A 24,526-nucleotide genomic window follows, 5' to 3' on the forward strand; every position below is an offset into this window, starting at 1 on the left:
CTCCCTCTAGCCCTGCTGATGTGGAGAGAGAAGTTGAGCCCCTCTGAGTCAGGAAGCACATCACTTTCTGAGATTTTCCTTCCTGCCTGAGGTCTCCGTCTCCCTGTCTGTCATCAGAGAGGGTTGGGTCACGAGGTCTCTGGCGTTAGCTCCTCTGTGCCCCCCATCACAAAGCCCTGTTTCGTGCACACTTCCTGACTCCCTGGGATGTACCTGTCACCCCACTGCAGAGGTCCCCACCTCTCCAACAGTACCCCCCACAGTTCACCTGTTCCTCACACAGTCCCTGCCCCATAGAGGTGGACACACTCTCCTACCTGCAGAGGATCAAAGCACCCAGTCTATGCAGGCTGACAAGTAGCCTGAGGGCTTGCTCTTGTGTAGGGCAGTTCGCTAGGGCAGGCTGCCTGCCCTGGCTGATCTGGATTATTTCTGTGCTCTAGTTGGTTTGGCCAACCCCCGGGCTGTTGGGCAGGGGAAGAACTTCAATGCTGTCTGCCAGCACCTGTCAGCATGCCTGTACTAGGTCACAACAATGGCCACCACCAATGTCTGTCTCTGGAGACGTCTCACCTCTCACAGAGACACACCCAGAGCCTACCAGGTGAGTCTCTTTTCACCAAAGGACTGTGCAGCTTTCTTTTTGGTGATTTTAGGTTTCTCTCTGATATGGCTGAATTTGTGCCTGGGCCCTTTAAGACCCGGTGTTTTCCTGCTTTCATCTGATAGCTTTTCTGGGGGTATTGCCCCATTGCAGTTAATAGGCAGCCAAGCCAAATAGTAGGGCACTCATCTCAGTTGTGCTGAGTCTGAAGCATGCTTATGGCAGTAACAGGCCCCTGCTCAGGTCCCCACTTCTCCAGGGAGGGCTGTGTACCTTAGGGTGGCTCCTGCCCTACTGGCTGTGAAGGTCCGTGGTTTGTGAAGGTGGCTTTTTCTCTCCAGAAGGAATTTCTGCCTCTTCCGCCTCAGTCAGGACTGTCCCTTATTGTGGGGGTTCTTTTCATCCAGTTTCCAGTTTTCTCTCCAGGGTAATTTTTCCAAGAACAGTTGTAACCCAGTTCTGTTTGTGGGAGGAGGTGAGTTCAGAGTCTGCCTATGCTGCCATCTTGATGTGATCCCTACTGCCTCATCTTGATTTACAAGCAAAACCTGGAAAATCTCCCCAAACAAGTGTTTTTTGGTTTCTGTAGGAATAATATAGAAAACATTGGGGCCAGCCCAGTGGGGCTGGCAGTGAAGCTCACATGTTCTCCTTCTGCTGTCCAGGGTTTGCCAGTTTCAATCTCGGGTGCAGACCTACACACTGCTTGTCAAGCCATTCTGTGGCAGGCGTCCCACACATAAAGTAGAGGAAGTTGGGCACAGATGTTAGCTCAGGGCCATTCTTCCTCAGCAAGAAGAGGAAGTTTGGTGGCAGAGGTTAGCTCAGGGCTAATCTTCCTCAAAAAAAAAAAAAAATGAAGAAAATATTAATGTTACCTTTGGTGCTGAAACTCAATTTTGTGGAGTAACATTCAACCTCAATGTGAATTTCGCCATGTTTCTTTGGCTTTTATGGCACTGAGAGCTGAAGCATCAGATCAGAAGGTAGGACTTAGAGGCTGTGGACTACATTTCCCAAAGGGCAGGAGGCAGGGAGACTGGCCTCTTACTTTTCATGTAAAGAGACTCCTTTCCCATTAGGCAGCGGGTGGGAGGAGCATGGCTCCTGATTTTCCTTGGCTGGTAGTTGACCAGTACAGTCTCCACCTCCTGCTGGTTGATCCCGTTTGCCACGCCTCCCAGCTCGCCCTGCCTGCCCACGTGCAGTGCAGTGGCACGTGGCTGCCCCAGCTCCTCTGGCGCCCCAACTCCCTGCTGCCAACGCCTCCACTCTCCCCAGGCTCCCCACTCGCCCCGCCCTTCCAATCGCCCCTCCCCTCCAGCTCGCCCCGCCCTCCCCTGGCTCTGCCTCCTCACTCACTCGCCCACCCGCTTGCCCCCCAGCTCCTGCTCTTCCTGAGCCAATGGGGAGGCCGCAGACTTCCGGGCCAGGCGGGGCAATGCCGCCTCAGCGTGGAGTAGGCGAATGTGGCGGGAAGTTCCTGCCTGTTGCACAGCGATGCGCCTGAGGCAAGCGGTAGAGAGGGCACGGCCATCCCCTCCAAAGCGGTCCCCCTGAGCCCAGTGCCCCGCGGGGCTGTCCCGGCCAGGCCTCGTCCCTCCTGGGCGGGGGCGGCTGGTCCAACGCGCGCCGCGTCGGGCGCTCCGCCGGCGGAGGACGGTCTGTGCCGCCCTGGCCCGCGAGGCCCCGGCGTCCGGGCGTCTCTTCCGCGGGGAGCCCGGGCGGGAGCGCTTTGACGGGGCTCCGCGGAGACGAGGAGGCCCTCGGAGGACGGCGGGCAAGGCCGCAGCGGGCGGGAGGGCCGCTCCGAGGGGAGACGCGCCCTGAGCCCGGGCATGGGTCCCGGACAGCCTTCCGGGCGGCGGCGCGGCCCAGGCCCGCCGTGTCCGCTGAGGCCTGCGGGGCGCTGTCCTCGAGGGCAGGGGCGCGGGGCTCGCGGGCTGCACAGGGCTCCTCGGTCCCTCCGTCCCCTCCGTCCCCGCTCCCCAGCGATGGAAGACAGTCCAGGCAGCTGTCTCAGGCTCAGAGAGGCTGCCTGCTGTGCACACCGCGTGTGTCTCCACTCCCCGCTCTCAGGGATGCTGGAGAGGGACAACCGGAGGGATGGGGAGGGACAGCAGGCCTCGTCCTGGTCCGGAGGGAGGGGGGAGGCCACCCTTGGCTCCTGGTAGTCCGCCTGGTTCTCTACCTGCCTCCTCTGGACTCACCTGGTTTTGTCTCGCCTGGTGTGGACACCTCCTGTCTCTCCCCATCTCCCTTTTCTGGAACAACATGGACCTACCGGTTTGCTGTGGGAGTGCACTGGGTTTGGGGACTGTGGAAAAGCCTCCTGAGTTCTTGTTCTTCTTCCCTTTCTTACTGGGATTGCCTGTCTGTTGAGTCTGAAATTTGCAAGCATCAAAGAAAATGCAGGACAGCATGTATTTTTAAGAGTTCAAAGCAGGACATAGGCACCTTACTTTTTATGACATGCAGAGCAGGATTCTTTGGGGAAGAATTTGATCTACAATCGTAAAGCAATTTCAGAGGGAAGCAAGAGTGTTTCATAGAATCATTTTGTTCTGCGCCTTTTTATGCTGTCCCAACTGGCGTGTAGTGATTGGCATTAAACTTCTGAGTAGATAAGGTGATGTTCATCTGCTCCCTGTAGAAGGGAAGGTCGCTTAATGGCTTTCTCTGCTGAACGGGCCACAGATGGTGTTCTCTGTGCCTTGGGACAGTGCTGATCAGATTCTGAGTTAACACAGCAACACAACCTCAATAACAGTAAACTGTGTTAAGCGTTGCTGTCATTTTAGCGCTAATATCTATATTAATAATCTACACGAATTTTTATAGTGTAACGACCTCCTGTTGTGTTCAGTGCTGCAAAAGTTGTTAAACCAATGAGATGATGCAGGGATGTGTCAAGCGTAGAACCTAGCAGATAGCAAGTGAGAAAGTGCCCAGGAGATGATCATACAGAAAGCTTGTGCTAAGTTGTCTAGCAAGATGCAGTGTGTATTTTAAAAGTCGCAGTAATGCTTTCAAAATGTTGGAAGTCCCTAAAATTAAATTCTTAAATAGGGCAGCTTTTTTTATGTTTGAGAACTACTGTGAAATAATTACAATTATTATTATTATATGAATGTCCCCGATATCTGAAAAAGAAAAAATAAGATTTTTATGTTGACAACTATATATTTTTCCTTAAAGTCGTCTTTAATAAAGTATAATGTACTTTGAATAGAATTTTGACTTGAAAAATAAAGCTTCCTGGAAATGAAGCAAAGCTTTTAAGTGGACCTTCTGTACAATGAAGAATGAGTCCTGGATTCCTGCCAAAGTGCCGGCGCTTCTGTCTCGATACCTGAGGCAGCAAACCTAACAAGGATAAATGCTGCCTCTGTGTGTGTGTGGAGGAGGCTCTCATGACATTGGTGTTGATGGGTTTTGAGAATGGGTTGGTACCTGTATAGGTCTGGAGAGTAGGTTTCAGACATGCCGGGTGAGGTTATTATTCCGCGTGAGCAGAAGTGGTCTGATTTGTGCCCCAGATGTCGGGGGCCTGCTCAATGTCGGGGACTGTGCTGGAAGCAGAGTCTGTTCTTGCTACTGTAGTGTTTTTTGGAAGCAAGTTGTCATGGTTTTAAACTAATAGACATCATTCTTTTTGACTGCAGTTATCTAGCATCCAGCACACAAGAGGTCAATAAATGTGTAGGGCATGTTTGAAGACAATATGGAATTTTTGGTAAGGATGCAAGATTAATTAGAAAGCTTATAGAATCCTGGCAAAGCATGTGGCTAGGTGGTGTAACATGATGTGTTTGTGCCCTAGGATGTCTCTGGCCCTTTTGCCCACAGTTCCTGGGAGGATGTTCCCACTTGCCATTATAAAGATGCAAAAAGGGCCATGCCCTTGGATTGTTTCCCCTTGGCTCCTGAATGATAGTTAAGGACCTGACATTTGAAGGTTGCTGTTTTGCCCTCATTTTAGGCACTTTTCCAGTGATTCCTGCTCCATCTCTCCCAACGTTGAGTTAAATCTTTGCACTCCAACTCAAGCATGTTCTCCTTACTGTTGTTGTTCTGGATGACATAAGGACAGCCCTTTGAAAAAGAAAAGCTCTCTAGAGAGCCTAGAGAGGTAGAAGGTGTGTGCTTTCCCTCAATGGGAATTAGATGTTTAATATTCAATAAATACTAATGACAGGAAACTATTCTACTTTTTGTTAATCTTCTTCAGTAAATTTGTTAAGAATATTCTCAGCCACAGCATCTTTGTCATCTTGGAAACATCTATTGTGAATCATATTCTTGATTTCGTCTTCATGTAGGTACGTGGGCTTTGATGATTCTTTGCCAGAACTCCTGTCCTTCCCTGGCTCCCTGGCCCATAGCATGGGAACGAGTACGGCAGGGTCTGAAAATTAAGTTAGACATTGTTCGTGCTGGTAGATATTTAGGGTGAATATTAAACATGTACACACAAGAAAATGCTTATCAAAAAAGCCATATACATAAAGTGGGAGGATGTACTAGGTGGAATCATATAATTAAATGACAAGGTTCTTAGTTTGAGACTTCAGAATGTTCTGTTGTATACTTTTTAAGCAAATAGCAGACTTTGTTGGAAAGACACATTTGTCTTATGGAGCTCAGTATCTGGAACAAGATAGTTGGTCCTGCAAGGAGCTAAATGACAACTGGAAAGTCATTAGGATCCAGGGCAGCACCATCCCACACTTTTGGGGGCTTTCTCATACTTTCCTATGCATTTATGTCATTTTCTCTTTGCAAACTGTCTGTCTAGCTGCCGTTGGCTTGTAGGGCAGATATTCTGCTCCGGACCTAGCTCCTTGTTTCAGAACCAAAAGAGACTCCATTCTCTATCTAACTGTGAACTGTATCTGAAATTTTCCACGAAGTCATAAAGTTAGAAGTCTTGTAGCTAAGGTCACTACAGCTTTGTTTCTGGTTAATTGCTGTTTCTCAAGGAACAGCTGAACAATTGCCACCGTTGGGTGATTCTGTATATGAATGTGTTGTGAGCACATTTCACAATACCAAGTGTTAGAAAGTGCCCTTAAACCTTTAGTCTTCATAGGCTACATCTGGGAGACCCAGAAACAGAAACTTTTATGGTTTCAACAGGCAGTGTTGCTTTTTTTGACTTCTCCTGGCAGTGTACTATGTAATGTGGCCACAGAGCTATCAACGTACAGATTATATCTAGTTATAAAATGTCATAAGAAAAAGGAACAAACTGTTGACATAGGCAATGATTTGGATGGAGCTTAAGGCATTGTACTGAGTGAAAAAAGCCAATCTGCAAAGGCTGTGTGATTGATTCGAGGTACACAGCATTCTCAAAATGGCAACATTATAGAAATTGAGAAGAGATCCATTTTTCCACGGTCACAACTGGGGGTGGAGGGGGTGTGGCTCTAAAGGGGTTGCCTGAGGGAATTTCTCTGGGGTAATAGAACAGTTCTGTGTCCTGATTGTTCTCATGGTTACAAGGATTTTTATGCATGAGAAAACATCATAGAACTCTACACACATCTAGGGAATTTCAGTCCAAACTGAAATTCTACTAAGTAGTTGAATGACTAATGCTTTATCCGTGTCTATTTCCTGGTTTAGATCACTGTGTTGTGCTTGTCCTTTGTATGGCTCTACCACATTTTATTGAACCATTCACCCATTGAAGGGCATGTGGGTTGTTTCTAGTTTTTGACTATTACAAATAAAGCTGCTCTGAACACTCATGTACAGCTTTTGCGTGAATCTATGTTTTCATTTTTTTAGTGTAAATGCCCAGGAGTGCAACTGTTGTTTTCTACATGGTTTTGGAAGAGTTGGACATCTGTAGGCAAAAGGAAAAGAAAAAAAGAAAACCAAGGTGTAAACCTCATGTCTTCTGCAAAAATTAATGTTAAATGGATTCATTGGATCATCTTTTTTGTCTTCATTCAAAATCAGTTGGCTTACACTGCAAACAGCATTCCAAAATGAAGATGGGAGGAAACGAGTGAGCATTTAGGTATGAAAATGAATGCAGACTTGGGAAGGTAGGACATGGCTCGAGTCTTGAAGAGAGCATGTGTGCATTTGAGAAGAAGGGGAAAACGTTCCAGAGAATAACATGAGACAAGACAGGTGGTAGAGAAGATAGGTCCGAACTGGCTGTTTCAGGGAGTGACATGTGTGATGAGGAGGAGGGAAGGAAAGGAAGGATAAGTGGTTCATGAGGATAGAAAACTGCTGGCTAGGTTGTAGAATTGCTAATGAGTTTCAGTGGAAGTTCTTGAGCAGGAAAAAGCTATTGGAGAAATGGTCTTGAAGGAACGTTGTCTTAGGATCACGTATGGCAGCGATGGGTTGGTAGAAAGAACAAGGTATAACCTTGACCCTTATGTTGATTTAGCGCTTTGTGTTACAGCTGTCTTCCCAAAAGCTAAAAGAGTGGTGTCCCTTCAGGATCTGAAGTACCTGGGCTTTCCTAGAGGGATAATGGTAGATTTCAGATCCTTGTCATGACTTTGGTGATGGACACTGAGGACTCCGCTGGACTTTGAAGCTAGGAACACTGCTTTTAGTAAGTTGTACATGTCAGAAGAAGAGCCCTTTGTTGGCTTATTGCTGATGTGGATGATGCTTCTTCTCTAAACTGTCTAAGAGGTAAGCAACTGAAATGAGAAGAACACACAGAGTTCATGAATTGGCCCAACGAGGAAAAGTTAGATCGCTTTTCTTTATTTTGATTTAATCAGCATGTGCTGATACTTGTATGTGAAGAACTATACAGAGAATGGTGAGGAACAGGGTCCTTCCAAATCACTGAGGAGCCGACAGGGACACATGGCTCTAATTGCAGCATTTGGGGTTTCATTCTGAGGGAAGCATTTCCAGTCAGTGAGGACATCGTGTACTTCCTGCCAGTGATCCAGAAGATCTTCAAGGATAGAATAGGAACCTACAATAGTATATGAACACTTCGCTTATAGTCAGCGGGATGTGACAAGTGACAGCCCTCGAGCCCTAACTTCTTAATTTGTGACTAAACGTACTCAGTTCCTCTTTTCTTAGAGCCCACTTCATTTCTTGATTTCTTACTTGGAGAAAATTATGCTTTTTTCTAATTCATCTGTGGGAATCCGATTTGGCTTCTGCTTTTTTTTGTGCATTTACAAGTTGATCTTAGATATATTTTAGGCTTCTGTCCTTTTTTTAAGACCACTACGAAATATAATTTATTTAATGTCAGACAAACTACTACATATCAAAGCATTTCTGCTTCTTTATTTAGAACATGGAAAAGCATAACATCTTGTTTTTCCAAAAAAAAAACAATGATGACTTGCTGAGCAAAGGATTTTACTGCCTAAGAGATTCCCATGACGCGTGTTAATGAAAGACTGGTGGTGTGGAAACCTTTAGTGCAACCACTTCTTTGTCTTCAAAGTGCCTTTTCTGTTTGATTTGACTTCCTTGGGCTAATTCTTCCCTTTCAGTCTAGAAGTATTTTCCACTGAATGTGGAGATTGATCAAGAATACTTCACTTGTGTTTGCTGCCATTCAGTATCATCACAGAATTTGTGGGGTTTTTATGTGCAGAAGAGCAAGCTCTTACAGTGCTATGCAACCTGCTCTGTTCATTTCAAACTATCATCGTTTGGCTACTGTGCCCTAGTGACTGCTTGACCAACGTGTAAGCGGGGCCACGGCATCCTGACCAATGGGCATCAGTGTAAGCAGCCTAGAAAGCATGGGTCAGCACTTACTGTCTTTGTGAAGGGCAGGATTCCCAGTCAGGGATGTCCAAAAGTCTGCCATACTGAACTTTCATGCTAAAGGGATGTCATTATCTGGCTCAGCTCCTGACTGAGATTCCATGAATATATGAATAGATGAATATTTTGTGTGGCTCTTATAGAAGAAGGCACTTGGGGACAATCCAGATACTGTTCTCTCCTTCATCACAGGATGGCTTCAAAGAATCCTTTCCCCTTTCTCCTGGCCAGCTAGGTTTGCAGTGAGCAAAAACCTGTTCAGACTTTGTGCCAACACTTCTGGAATATGTGACACTTCATTTGTTTTCTAGAGCACAGAAGTTTGAAAGTAATTTCCTGTTTGTGCTTTCGACAGTGACATATGTCAGTGGAGTCAGGTAGATCTGAGTTGCAGTATTGACTGCTCTGTGACATTAGGGCAACCTGATTTTACCATCCAGTCGAGGTTCAATCCTACCTGTTTCATGGGAGGGTTGTCAGAATTGACTCTGAGATGTGTACACGAATCACTTGCTATAATGTGTGGCCCACAGTCCGTGTTCAACATATGTTTGTCATCCTCACCACTTGAGCATCCCTTAAGGTGTTTTTCTCTGGAGAGTGATCTGAAACAAAAAACATTTTTCAACTCATTTCCCACTGATCTCAAAAGCCAGGTATTAGATGTCATCACACTGTCTGGTCTGGTCTACCATGCATGCCTCCAGTGACAGGAAACTCAGCAACTCTAGAACAGTGTTTTTCAACCATGGGAGTAATGACATTTGAGATAGGTCGTTCATTGTGGTGGAGGGTTGTTCTCTGAATTGAATGATGTTTAGCACCAAACTTGGCTAGGGGGGCAAAATCATCCACAATTGAGAACCACTGCTCTAGAGACAGCATATCCTCTTTGTTTCTTTTTTTTAAAAATGAGGTCATCATGGGTTATAACATCGTGTAATTTCAAGTGTGCATGATTGCTTCTCAGTTTCCCTGGAGACTGCATCGTGCTCGCCCGCAACAGTCTAATTTTTATCCATCATCATATATATGTGCCCCTTTACACCTTTTGCTCATCCCCTAACCCCATTCCCTTCTGGTACCCACTAATCTGTTCACTTTACCCATCTGTTTATCTTCCACATATGGATGAAACCTTGGGATATTTGTCTTTCTCTGTCTGTCTTATTTTCACTTAACGTCACACCCTCACACTCCATCCATATTGTTTAAAATGGAACAATTTTGTCTTTTTTAATGGCCGAGTAGTATTCTGTTTTATATATGTACCATATCTTCTTTAGCCATTCCTCAGTTGAAGCACAGTGGGTTGCTTCCACATATTGACTATTATGAAGAATGCTGCAATGAACACAGGGGTGTGTAAATCTCTTTGAGTTGTTGTTTTCCATTTCTTTGAATACGTACCCAGTAGTGGGATAGCTGGATCGTATAGTATTTCAGATTTTAATTTTTCAAGAAATCTCCACCTGTTTTCTATTGTGGCTGCACCAGTTTACATTGCCACTGGCAGTCTTGTAGGGTTCCCTTTTCTCCACATCCTCTCCAACATTTGTTATTTTTTGTCTTCATCATTATAGCCACTCTGACAGGTGTCAGGAGATAGCTCATTGTATTTTTGACTTGCATTTCCCTCATAATTAGCAATGTCGTGCATCTTTTCATGTGCCTGCTGGCCTTCTGTATATCTTCCTTGGAAAAACGTCCTTTCATATCCTCTGCCCATTTTCCAATCTGGTTGTTTCTGTTTTGTCATTGAGTTCTTTTTATATTTTGGAAATTAACGCCTTGTCAGATATATGATTTTCAGATATTTTCTCCCAGTTGTTGGGCTGTTCTTTTGTGTTGTTCATGGTTTCCTTTGCCTTGCAGAAGATTTTTAGTTTGATGTAGTCCCACGTGTTTATTTGTTCTTTCGTTTCCCATGCCTGTGCTGGCATGGTATTCAAAAAGATGTTTCCCAGACCAATGTCAAACAGTGTACTGGAAATGTTTTCTTCTAGGAGTTTTATGATTTCAGGTCTTACCTTCAAGTGTTTAATCCATTTTGAGTTAATTTTTGTGTACAGTGTAAGGTAAGGGTCTATTTTCATTCTTTTGCTTGTGGGTGTCCAGTTTTGCCAACACTGTTTTTTGAAAAGACTTTCCTTTCTCCATTGTATGCTCTTGCCTCCTTTGTCAAAGATTAGCTGTCCACAGATGTGTGGTTTTATGCCTGGGCTTTCAGTTCTGTTCCATGGATTTGGGTGTCTGTTTTTGTGCCAGTACCATGCTGTTCTGATTCCTAGAGCTTTGTAGTATATTTTGAAGTCAGGGATTGTGAAGTCTCCAGCTTCGTTCTTTTTTCTCAGGATTGTTTTGTCTATTCTGGGTCTTTTGCTGCTCCATATATACTTAGGATTCTTTGTTCTATTTCTGTGAAGAATGTCACTGGGATTCTGATTGAGATTCCATTGAATCTGTAGATTGCTGTAGGTAATATGAATATTTTAACTTTTTATTGTTCCAATCCATGCGCATGGAATATCTTTCCATTTCTTTATATCTTCTTCAGTCTCTTTGTGTAATATCTTATAGTTCTCAGTGTATAGGTCTTTCACCTCTTTGGTAAGATTTAGTCCTAGGTATTTAATTCTTTTGTTGCAATTGTAAATGAGATTCTATTCTTGACTTGTCTTTCTGCCAGTTTGTTTTTAGTGTATAGAAATGCAACTGATTTTTGTAAGTTGATTTTTTTACCGTGAAACTTTTCTGTAGTTGTGGATTCTTTCTAATAGTTTTCAGATGAATTCCTTAGGGTTTTCTATATGTAGAATCATGTCATCTGCAAACAGTGAGAGTTTCACTTCTTCCTTTCCAATTTGGATACATTTTACTTCTTTTTCTTGGAAAATTGCTGTAGTCAAAACCTCCACACCTATGTTGAATAGGAGTGGCAAAAGTGGGCATCCATATCTATGTAGAATACGAGTGGCAAGAGTGGGCACCCTTATCTTGTTCCTGTTCTTGGAGGGATGGCTTTCAGTTTTTCACCATTAAATATAATGTCTGTGGGTGTTTTGGGACTTCGTACGATTCCAAGAATTTGCTATTTCTATTAGGTTATCCAATTTGGTGGCTGGCATATAGTTTTTCATAGAATTGTCATATAGTCCTTTGTATGTCATGATATCCATTGAAATTTCTCCTCTTTCATTTCTAACTTTATTTAAGCCTTCTCTTTCTCTTAGTGTGTCTGGCTAAGGGTTTGTTCAATTTTGTTTCTCTTCTTCAAGAACTTGCGCTTAGTTTCATTGATCCTTTCTACTGAGTTTTTAGCCTGTTTTTCATTTATTTCTGCACAAATTTTCATTACTTCTCTCTTTCTGCTGACCTTGGGCTTTGTTTATTCTTCTTTTTCAAGTTCTGGTGGGTGTCATCTTGAGATTTTTCTTGTTTTTCTTGAGTTGGGCCTGTATTGCTATGAATTTCCCTGTTAGAACTACTTTTGCTGCTTTCCGTAAGAGTTGGGATGACGTGTTTTCCTGTGCATATTTATCCAGGTTTTAAAAATCCTTTCCTTTGGTTTATTTAGATCCAATTGTTCTTCACTAGCAAGTTGTTTAGTCTCCACATATTTGTGATTTTCCCAGCTTTTTGTCTTGCAGTTGATTTATAGTTTCATAGCATTGTGGTCAGAAAAGTGGCTTTTTATTATTTGTCTTCTTAAATTTACGGAGGCTTGCCATTTCTCCCAGCATATACTCTATCTTTGAGAACGTTCCATGTGCACTTGAGAAGAATGTGTATTCTGCTGTTTGGGGATGGGATGTTCTAGATATATCTATTAAGTCCATCTGCTCAAGTGGTTCACTTAAATTCACTATTTCCTTGTTGAGTTTCTGTGTGGATGATCTATCTCTTGATGTAAGTGGGGTATTGATGTCCCCTACTATGATTGTGTTGCTGTGAATTTCTCCCTTAAGGTCTGTTCATAGTAGCTTTATGTACATTGGAGCTCTTGCATTAGGTGTGTATGTATTCACGAATAGTATCTCCTCTTGGCAGAAAATCCCTTTTATCATTGTCTCCTGCCCCTCTTTGTCTCTCCTTGTCTTTTTTATCTTGAAGTCTGCTTTGTCTGATATAAATATGGCAACAATTGCTTACTTTATTTGCCGTTGTCTTGGAGTATCGTCTTCCATCCCTTCACACTAAGCATGTGTTTGTCTTTCAGCTGAGATGTGTTTCCTGGAGGCAGCATATTGTTGGGTCTTCTTTTTGAATCCACCCAGCTACTCTGTGTCTTTTGATTGGAGAATTCCATCCATTTACATTTAGAGTTATTATTGATATTTTAGGGCATAATACTTCAATTTTATCTGTTGTTTTCCAGTTGTTCTATGTGTTCACTGTTTCCCTTCCCTTGTATGTCTGACTGCTACTTCACTTGGGAAGTTTTCTGTGGTGACTTTGTCAGTTTTCTTTTTATTTATGAATTGTGGCTCTGCTCTGATTTTTTGTTTAGTGGTTACTGTTACATTTGTATAAAACATCTCGTAGGTGAGATAGTCCATTTTCTGACAGCCTCTTTTCTCCATTAGCCTAAGCCGTTTCCATCCCTTTCCTGCACCCTGTCCTGTTTTTCATACACTTTTGTTTCTTAGTAAGTTCTTTCTTGCATTGAGTGGAAGTGTACTTTCTTATTTCTCCTACCCATCCTGTGTTTTGGAGACACATAGTACAGGCTGAATCCCAGTTCCACGGAATATCCTTAGAAATATGCAAAGATGGTCATCAAGTCTTCTCAGTCTTTTTGAGTTGAAACACCTCCAGTTTGTCAGCCATCCCTTACAAAACATGACTTCATGTCAGGTCACCACATTGGTGGTTTCTTTGTTTTTAATTCATTTTTAAGCTGTAGAATTTGGAAGGAAATGCACTACTCTAGGCATGGCTTGATTAGCAAAAGACTCATGTCTCATATTAGAGCAATTTTCTTCTATTAGTTTAGGTAAGAGTATTCCCTTTCTTATTATGCATACTGTATATGATTACAACTCTATCCTTTTGATGGGCACATCATACAGTGATGACCACATCATACACTGAGTTAAAGAAAAAAGAAAAGCACTAGATCTAACTATACATTCATCCAGTTTTTATGCATTAGTTTTGGGGCTAAGCCTGGGAATTTATGTTTATCCTGTTATATTTCTTTTGATTGGGTTTAAGTACAATCCTGATTTTGGTTGACTCTAAGGTTTCTAGCTTAAAAGAACAAGTAGGTGATTATGCCATCAGCTGAGATTGAAAATACAGGAGAAAGGAGTTTGTGTACATGCATGCATGCGTGCGTGCATGAAAGGAGGACTGAGGATGGAAGCCTGAGGAATCCCAATATTAAGAGGCAGCTGGGAGAAGGAGTGATGTCAGCATCATGGTGGAGTGAGCTTGCCCAGGGCTCTCTCCCCTCCAACATACAACAAAAAAGAGCAACCACAGTCCAATGGAAAACATCCTGATGGCACAGGAATCCTCAGAGACCGAGGGCAGTCAAATGAGGGAGGTCAGTGGTGTTGTACCCGTCCTCAGAGGAGCTGGAACAGGGTAAGAGAGAACTTCGCTCCCTCCCCTAATGTCTGGGATCGCTGCCATGGGAGGCTCCATGAGGATAGGACTGGGGGAGGGGCTGTGCATCAGCAGGATTGCTCAGGACTCCCTAGTGCCCTTGCAGCCCAGACAGAAGCCCTCTAACTGGGTGAAAGATTTCTCGTTCGGTGACCTCATTATGCCAAGACCCAAGGAGAACAGATAGATCTGATTGGGAAAGCTGGGTCTGCATGCAAGAGTAGGTGCCCCCCGACCCCCAACTTGTGCTATGACACGCCATCTTGGCTTAAGGTTGAGGGCTCAGAATACATGGCTCTCAACCCCCATCTAGCGGTGACAGGCTGTAACTGCAACCAAATTATATCACAATGGGGAAGACCTGTCTATCTTCCAGCATCTGTCCATCTTCCAGCATCTGTCAAGTCATCAAATCTCCAGACCAGAGGGAAAACAAGCACCCAGAATTATGTCCTGATGACTCAGAAATAAGTAAACTAAATGACAATGAATTCAGAATAGCTATCGTGAAAAAACCCAATTAGGTAAAGGAAAATATAGAGAAGCCAAAGAGTTCTGGAGTTACTTCACAAAAGAGATTGAAACTATAAAGAAGAATCACTCAGAAGTACTAAAGATGAGAAATACAACGGAAGAAATAAAACATAATATGGATTCCCTGAATGCCCGTGTGGACGCCATAGAGGAGCAAATCAGCGTAACTGAAGATAGGTTGAAGGGCTCCAGATAGAGGAAGACAGAGACCTAAGTCTAAAAAGGAATGAGGAAAACCTCCAAGAAATAACCGACTCAATGAGGAAATGCAATATAAGAATTATTGGTATCCCCAAGGGCGAAGAAAAGGAGAATGTAGCAGAAAGCATGCTCAAAGAAATAATAGCAGAGAACTTCCCAAATCTAGGAAATGAGAGAGAAATGTGTGTGGAGGAAGTTTCAGATCTCCTAGATTTGTCAATGTAAAAAGACCTAGTGCAAGGCATATAGTAGTAAAACTGGCAAAAGTGAGTGAGAAAGAAAGAATACTCAGTGCAGCAAGGCAGAATAAACTAACCTACAAAGGAACTCCTATCAGACTTTCAGCAGATTTCTCTCTCCGCTCCAAACTACAACCAAAGAATTGGAAAAACTGAATTTCAACCAATAATCCTAATGACAAACAGAAAACTATAGCAACAATATGACGGAGGATGGAGAGGCTGGCACCACGCTCGGAGGACCTGGAACAGGGTAGGAGAGAACTTTGCTCCCTCCTCTAGAGACTAGGATCTCTGCTGCGGGTGAAGGAAGGAGTGGGAGAGGGGCTGCATGACCGGGGATGAACCAGGACTACCGCCGCTGGTTCAGTGGAAACCCGCTGATGGGGGAAAGCTTCCGTGCATGGGGACCCCATGAAGGCTGGGCCCCAGGAGACCAGAGAATGAGAGCAGATGGGAAGCCAGATCGGCACATGAAAGAAAGTGCCCCTCCTCCCCGAACCCGTGCTGGGCGCTGCCATCTTGCCTGAAGGTGGAGAGCTCAGAACACAGGACTTTCGACCACCGTCTAGTGGTGACAGGCTGTAAGTGCAACCGAATACTACCATCATGAGAAAAAACCAGTCCTCTATCATCCAGCAATTTATAAAAGCTCCAGACCAAAAGGAAAACAACAAAAACACAGGATTAAGTCCTGAGGACTTGGGAATACATTAACTAAGTGAAAATGAGTTCAGAGTAGCTATCATCAAAAAACTCAATGAGGTTGAGGGAAAAATAGAGAAACAAGTCAACAAGTTCTGGAGTTACTTCACAAAAGATATTGAAACTATAAAGAAGAATCAATCAGAAATGCTAGACATGAAAAATACAATGGACCAGATAAAACAGTATACGGATTCTCTGAATGCCTGTGGAGACACCATAGAGGAGCAAATTAGCATGCTCAAAGATAGACAGGCTGAATGGCTCCAGACAGAGAAAGAACTAAGGATTTAAAAGAAGCAGGAAAATATCAGAGAAATAGCAGATTCAATGAGGATAACGAATTTAAGAATCATTGGAATTCCTGAGAACGTGGAAAAGGAAAATAGAGCAGAAAGTGTGCTTAATGAAATTATAGAATAGAACTTACCAAATCTAGGGATTGAGGGAGAAATGTGTGTGGAGGAAGCTTTCAGATCTCCTAGATTTGCCAATGTAAAGAGACCTAGTGCACGGCATATAGTAGTAAAAATGGCAAACATGAAAGACAAAGAAAGAATACTCAGGGCACCAAGACAGAAGAAAATAACCTACAGAAGAACTCCTATCAGACTTTCAGCAGATTTCTCTACAGAAACCTTACAAGCTAGGAGAGAATGGAGCGATGTATTCAAAGCTTTAAAAGATAAAAAATCTTCAGCAAAGAATACTCTATGCAGCAAGAATATCCTTCAGATATGAGGGAGAAATTAAATCTTTTCCAGACAAACCAAAGTTAAGGGAATTTGTAACCAAAAGTCCTCCACTACAAGAAATCCTCAAGAAGGCTCTCATACCTGAAAAAAGAAAAAGGGGGAAAGGGGTCACAAACCACAGAGTAGGGAGACAGATAGATAGAACCAAAATAGGATAGCAAATATTCAACTATAGCATTAGGATAAAGGTAAGGAAACAACCAAAGCAAAGACGATCTTATCACTCTAACTACAAATTCATAACACGAGTTGGAATAAGAGGTGAAAATAATAATTTAGGAGGGGAAGAGCAAAGGGACTAAATCAGTCTAGGCCAAGTAAGTAAGAGACCACCAGAGAATAGACTGTATTATACATGAGCTTCTAAATACAAATTTCAGGGTAGCCACTAAAACAAACAGAACAGAGCCACAAAACGTAAATAAGGAAAAATCTAAGAAACCCAGCATAAGAAATTGCAGAAGTCAATTGGTAAAACACACAGGACGAGAAACAAAGGTAATGCAGGAAAGCCAGATAATGAGTGAGAGAATGAGAGCATTAAGCCCGCATGCATCAATAATCACCCTCAATGTAACCGGATTGAACTCTCCAATAAAAAGACACAGAGTGGCAAGATGGATTAAAGAATAACCTCCAACAATTTGTTGCCTCCAGGAAACACACCTCAGCCCCAAAGACAAACACAGGCTCAGAGTGAAGGGGTGGAAGACAATACTTCAAGCTAATAGCAAGCAAAAGAAAGCAGGTGTTGCAATACTTATATCAGGCAAAACGGATTTCAAAATAATGCAGGAAAAGAGAGATGCAGAGGGACAATATATAATGATCAAAGGGACACTTCATCAAGAAGAAATAACGCTTATAAATATCTATGCACCCAACACAGGAGCACCAAAGTTCATAAAGCAACTATTAACAAACCTAAAATAGGATATCAAAAATAACACAATAATAGTAGGGGACCTCAACACCCCACTCACAACCCTGGACAGATCATCCAGACAGAAAATCAACAAGGAAATGGTGGAATTAAACAAAAAGCTAAAACAGTTGGACTTAATAGACCTATATAGAACACTCCATCCAAAAACAGCAGAATATACATTCTTCTCAAGTGCACACAGAACATTTTGAAGGATAGACTATATGCTGTGAAACAAGGCAAGCCTGTATAAATTTTAAAAAATTGAAATACTAAGAAGCAACTTCCCCAATAATAATGCTATAAGGCTAGAAATTAATTACAAGAAAAAAGCTGAGAAAGGCACAAGAATGTGGAGACTAAACAATACGCTACTGAACAAGCAATGGATCATTGAAGAAATTAAAGAAGAAATTAAAAAAATACCTGGAAACAAATGAAAATGATAACATGCCATACCAGCTCACATGGGATACACCAAAAGCTGTATTAAGAGGAAAATTCATCACCATACAGGCACATCTTAACAAACAAGAAAAATCCCAAATAAGAAATCTTAAACTACACCTAACTGAATTAGAGAAAGAAGAACCAACAAAGCCCAAAGTCAGCAGGACAGAAATAATAAAAATCAGAACAGAAATAAATGCTATTGAAATGAAAAAGGCAGTAGAAAGGATCAATGAAACAAAGAGCTTGTTCTTTGAGAAGATAAATAAAATTGGCAAACCCATAGCCAGACTTACAAAGAAAAAAAGGGAGAAAGCTCCAATAAACAAAATTAGAAATGAAAGAGGAGAAATAACAACAGACTCCGCAGAAGTACAATGGATTATAAGAGAATACTACAAAAAAGTATATGCCAACAAAATGGATAACCTAGAGAAAATGGATAAATTCTTGGACTCCTACAATATCCCAAAGCTCAGTCAAGAAGAAGCAGACAATTTGAACACACCAATCACTAGGAAAGAGATTGAAACAGCAATCAAAATCATCCCAAAGAATAAAACCCCAGGACCAGATGGCTTTCCTGGGGAATTCTACCAAACTTTAAGAGAGGATTTAATACTTATCCTTTTCAAGCTATTTCAAAGAGTTAGGGAGGATGGAACACTTCCTTACGCATTCTACAAGGCCAACCTCACACTGAAACCAAAGCCAGACAAGGACATCACGAAAAAAGAGAACTACAGGCCAATATCGCTGATGAACAAAGATGCAAAAATTCTCAACAAAATTTTGGCAAGCAGAATTTAGCAATTCATCAAAAGGATCATACATCATGAGCAGGTGGGATTCATACCAGGGACGGTTCAACATCTGCAAAGCAATCAACGTCATACACCACATCAACAAACTGAGGAATAAAAACCACATGATCATCTCAATAGATGCAGAGAAAGCATTTGACAAGATCCAACAGCCACTTATGATAAAAACTCTGAACAAAATGGGCATAGAAGGGAATGACCTCGACATAATGAAGGCCATCTATGATAAACCTACAGCCAACATCATACTCAATGGGCAAAAACTGAACACCAGCCCCTAAAATCAGGAATGTGACAAGGATGCCCTCTATCACCACTCTTATTTATCATAGTACTGGAGGTCCTGGCCAGAGCAATCAGGCAAGAAAATGGAATAAAAGGAATCCAAATAGGGAGGGAAGAAGTGAAAGTCTCGCTGTTTGCAGACGACATGATCTTATATATAGAAAACCCCAAAGAACCCATTGGAAAACTCTTAGAAGTAATGAACAACTACAGCAAAGTTGCTGCGTATAAAATCAATTTGCATAAATCAATAGCATTTCTATATTCTAATAATCAATTAATAGAAAAGGAACTCAAGAACACAATACCATCCACAATTGCTGCAAAAAGAATAAAATAGCTCAGAGTGAATTTAACCAAGGAAGTGAAAGACCTATACAATGAAAATTACAAGACCTTTCTGAGAGAATTGGATGATGACATAAGGAGGTGGAAAGACATTCCATGTACATGGATTGGAAGAATAAACATAGTTAAAATGTCTATTCTACCTAAAGCAATCTACAGATTCAACACCATCCCAATCAGAATCTCAATGACATTCTTTACGGAAATAGGATGAAGAATCCTAAAATACACATGAGGCAACAAAAGACCCCAAGTTGCTAAAGCAATCCTGAGAAAAAAGAACAAAACGGGAGGCATCACAATCCCTGACTTCAAAACATGCTACAAAGCTACAGGAATCAAACCGGCATGGTACTGGTAGAAAAACAGGTGCACAGATTAATGGAACAGCATTGAAAGCCCAGAAATAAAACCACACATTTATGGACAGCTAATCTTTGACACAGGATCTGAGGGCATACAATGGAGAAAAGAAAGTCTTTTCAACAAATGGTGTTGGGTAAAATGGCAAGTCACATGTAAAAGAATAAAAATTGACCATTCTTTTTCATCATTCACAAAAATAAACTGTAAATGGATCAAAGACCCAAAGGTAAGACCTGAAGCCATAAGACTTCTAGAACAAAATGTAGGCAGTACACTCTTTGACGTCAGTATTAAAAGGATCTTTTCGGACACCATGTCTTCTCGACAAGGGAAACTATAGAAAGAATAAAGAAATGGGACTTCATCAGACTAAAGAGCTTCTTCAAGGCAAGAGAAAACAGGATTGAAACAAAAAAACCAGCCACTAATTGGGAAAAAAATATTTGCAAGTCATATATCCAACAAATGATTAATCTCCATAATATATAAAGAACTCACACAACTTAACAACAACAAAAATACCCAATCAAAAAATGGACTGGAGACATGAACAGACATTTCTCCAAGGAGATATACCGATGGCCAATAGGCACCATGAAAAGATGTTCATCATCACTGATCATCAGGGAAATGCAAATCAAAACTGCACTAAGATATCACGTTACACCTATTAGAATGGCAAAAATAACCAAAACAAAAAGTACCAAATGTTGGAGAGGTTGCGGAGAAAAAGGACCCCTCCTACACTGCTGGAGGGAATGCAAACTGGTGCAGCCACTATGGAAAACAGTATGGAGATTCCTCAAAAAATTAAAAATAGAAATACAATATGACCCAGCCATCCCACTACTGGGTATCTATCCAAAGAGCTTGAAGTCAGCAATTCCAAAAGTCCCATGCACCCCTATGTTCATTGCAGCATTATTTACAATAGCCAAGACGTGGAAGTAACCTAAGTGCCCATCAACTGATGATTGGATAAAGAAGAAATGGTGTATATATATGTATGTATACACTCTATGTGTGTGTATATATATATGTGTGTGTGTGTGTGTGTGTATGTATGTATGTATGTATGTGTATATATATAGTGGAGTACTACTCAGCCTTAAGGAAGGATAAAGTTGTTCCATTCAAAACAGCGTGGATGGATCTTGAGGGAATTATGTTAAGTGAAATAAGCCAGATAGAGAAGGACAATCTCTGTATGACTCCACTCATATGAGGAATTTAAACGTGGACAAAGAGAACAGATTAGTGGCTACCAGGGGAAAGGGGGCTTGGGGGTACAAAGGGTAAAGGGGTGCACCTACAACATGACTGACAAACAATAATGTCCAACTGAAATTTCACAAGATTGTAAACTATCATAAACTAAATAAAAACTTAAAAAAAAAAGCAGCTGGGAAAAAGGAGGCAATAGAAGACACCAAGAAGGGGTGAGCCATAGTTTATGGTGAAAAGGAGAGGAGTATCCTGGAAGCTGGACTGACTGTGTATTCAGGATTATGGTAGACACCTGAATACATAATGAGCAGGACATGGTCCCTGCCTCTGCTCCTGTTTTAATTTGCTCCATGGTTCAACTCTTCAGTTAATGGCACTACCTAGTCTATCATGCCTGAAAACTTGGAGTCATCTTTTATTGTCCTTCACACTCTCACATCTATTGGGTGAGCCACGTTTTACTGACAAAATATCGTTTTAAATTATAGCATACTTAGTGGGAAAAGTACACGAGTCTTGAGTATCTACCTCAATGATTTTTTTTTTTAACAATCTAAACACACTATCATAACAACCCCCCAAATCAAGACATTCACTATTCTGGCTCTCCAGAGGCCTCTATCGTGACCCTTTGCAGAATTTGCTCCCACCCAAGGTAACCACTACTCTGACTTCTATCGCTGTAGCTTAGTTTTGCCAGTTTTTGAGCTCAGGTAGATGGAATTATACTCTATGTACTCCTTTCTACCAGGCTCCTTTTATTAAACATCCTGTCTGAGATTCATTCATGTTGTTACAGGTAATTGGTTGGTTTTTATAAAGCTCTTTAGATCTGATTATTATTGCATAATGCATTAGTTTTGGTTATTGATAGCTGCGTAACATGCCTATCCAAACTTAGTGGAGTGAAACAACAACCATTGTATTAGTCGGATTCTGTGGGTTAGGAATTTGGTAGGGAGAAATTGCCGTGCTCTCTGATGGTTGGGGTCTAGAATCATTTAGAGGCTCTTTCACTCACATGGATGGTACCTTGGCTGGGATGTCTTGAAGACCAAAATCCTCTGGGATCGTTCACAAGGCCACCTACATTTCCTGTTTTGAAAAGTGGCAGTTTTATTTTTCCAATGGTATATCTAAAATACAATTTCAATGGAGATGGAAACTTCTACTTGAAAGTTGCTCTACTTCTTTTCCACTTTTGGGACCCAGGTGACCTGTTCAGATAGTGTTCACCTATTGCTGATACAAAGGGTGTACTGGGGCTGGTGATCATATATGACCAGAGGAAACTTAATGTCGGTATCCAGATGCAGAGATTCCTTTGAGGAAGGGAGGAGGTTTAGGAAATGCTTGGTGAGCACAGTCTGTCTGGTATTGGATAAAATCACAAGAATTTGGGGATGAACTCCTGCCTCCTCATCTTGGCCCCTGGTCTTGAGATACCAAGTATAAATGGACATGGTGTGCGTCAGGGCTTGTGTTGGTGGTCTATTTTCTTCAGTGCATATGGTTCATCTTCTGTTTAGGAACGAAGTCTTATCACCTGATCGCCAGCATAGCAGTTGCAATGAAGGTGGCTGTGCCCTGGTTGCAGATTCTCCATGAGGAGATTCTCCAAGAGGCCTTAGCTCTTCACAGCTTGTTGGCTGGCTTCACTGAGCAAGCTTCCTGAGAGTGGCATGTCCTTGGAAGTCACATCACACCACTTCCACAGAGCAACACTTCTACTCTGTTGATTGAAGCAGGTTCACGCCTGCCTAGATTCAAGGGGAGGGAAGCTGAACCTCACATATTCATGGGATGTGTCTCAAAGAATTTGTGGCCATTTTTAAAACCACCATGAACTAGATAGTGGAATTGATTTATCCATTCTACTGTAGATGGATATTTGAGTACTTTCTACTTTGGAGGAATAAGGAGAATGATGCTCTAATCATTCTTGCTCCTTCCTCTTGGTTGAAATGTTTAGATTTCAGTTGAGGACACATCTAAGAGTAGAATTGCTGGTCATGTTGTATGTGTGTCTCCAGCATTAACAGATAGATCCTGCCAAAAAGCTTTCCCAAGTGGCTGCATGAATTCCTACTCCTACCTGCAGTGTGTGAGCCTTCCAGTTGCTCTGCAGCCTCCCCTCCACTTGCTGCCCTCAGCTCAGCATTTCAAAACTGTTTTTAACCATTCTCTGGTTGTATAGAAGATCTCAGTGTGGTTGAATTGTCATTTCCCTTGTCCCTGCTGATTTTAGCACATTTGCATGTGCTTGTTGGCCGCTGGGACACTCTGTGTTGTGGAGTGCCTGTTGAAGTCTTTTGACCAGTTTTAAGCAATTGGTTTGTTTGGCTCCTTTCTTACTGTGATGCTGAAGATTTTCTGTATTCTGCATGAGAATCCTTTGTTGAATATTCGAATTGGAACAATCTCTTCGCATCCTGTGATTTGCCAATTCCCTCTTGTAATATGTCTCATGATGAACTGAAAGTCTAAATTTTAATGAATCCAAGTTTACCAATCTTTTCTTTTATGGAGAGTGTGTGTATGTGTGCATTTGTGTGTCTTCTTTAAGAAGTTTTTGCTACCCTGTCATCCTGAAGATGTTTTCTTATGTTGTCTTCTAGAAGTTTCATTATTTTACCTTTCTCCTTTAGGTCAAAGTGTCCAGGAATTGAGTTTTGTGTATTGTGAGGGTAGGGCTCAAGGTTTCTTTTACGTCCACATGCTCATCTCTACGAGTAATAACAGGCAGCATTGGGACAGGTGGACACAAGCCTGGGAGTTAGGGGTCCTGTATTCTCAGCCTTAACCTCCCTTTAAAACACCCTGTGAACTTGAGCAGGTGATTTTCCCAGTTCTCCCTCCTCTCAGGCTCCCTCCTTCCTTCCTTTTTTCCTTCTATCCTTCCTTCCACACTCCCTCCCTCTATTCCTTCCTTCCTTCCATCTATCCATCCAAGCATCTGTCCAGATATCAATCTGTCCAACTGTCCTCCTGCCTGTTTGCCTGTTTTTCCTTCTTCTCTCCTTCCATCCTCTTTCCTCCCATCTCTCCAACTTCTCTTCCTTGTGTGTATTCTTCCTGCTTTCCTTTTGACCCTCCATTTGTCCACTCATCCTCTGTCCATCCAGGTATCCCCTCTGTCTGTGCCTCTACCTCTCTCTTTGTTCCGTCTCTCTCTTCAACCACACTCACTCTTTTGGGTTCATCTCCTTCATAAGCTTGCTCTTACCTCTACTCACACAATCCCTCCTCCTGTCACTCACATTTATGGCTCACCTGTGAGTGGTTGTCCTGGGACAGCCACTACTGAGTGCAGATGAGCCTGTGGGGCTTCACCCACTGTATGAGGGCTCTATCCCACCCTAACAAGAGCCCTTTCCACAGCTCCTGAGCCAGGAAGCAAGTTCCTGCCTACTTCCTCATCGCTTGAGCAACCAGAAGCCACCACAGACCTAGGGGACCCCTCTTCCTTCCCCAGAGTAGCTCTGCAGCCCCACACCTACACTGCCAAATTATCACTTGGGAGCTGGAAAGCCGAGGTGTACAATTCTGGTTTTCGGGCAATCATGCCTATCACAAAGATTATACCAATAATCGAATCTGATGCAGCTCTCAGAGAGCCCCTGGTCTTATGAAATTCACAGAACATTCTAATCGAAGGTGGGATGTTT

The 24,526-nt window shown here is 42.4% G+C and overlaps 1 protein-coding gene across 1 annotated transcript in view; it reads left to right on the forward strand.

Annotated features, from left to right (window-relative positions):
- LOC106781265 (uncharacterized) overlaps positions 1 to 24,526 on the forward strand; it is a 135,550-nt gene that overhangs the window by 101,382 nt on the left and 9,642 nt on the right. The window contains exon 7 of the transcript XR_011436179.1: positions 444 to 604. The gene's annotated coding sequence lies outside the window, so the exon portion shown is untranslated. The remainder of the gene's footprint in view (positions 1 to 443; positions 605 to 24,526) is intronic.

This window comes from Equus caballus, unplaced genomic scaffold, assembly GCF_041296265.1.
Source record: "Equus caballus isolate H_3958 breed thoroughbred unplaced genomic scaffold, TB-T2T haplotype2-0000440, whole genome shotgun sequence".
NCBI classification, from domain to species: Eukaryota; Metazoa; Chordata; class Mammalia; order Perissodactyla; family Equidae; genus Equus; species Equus caballus.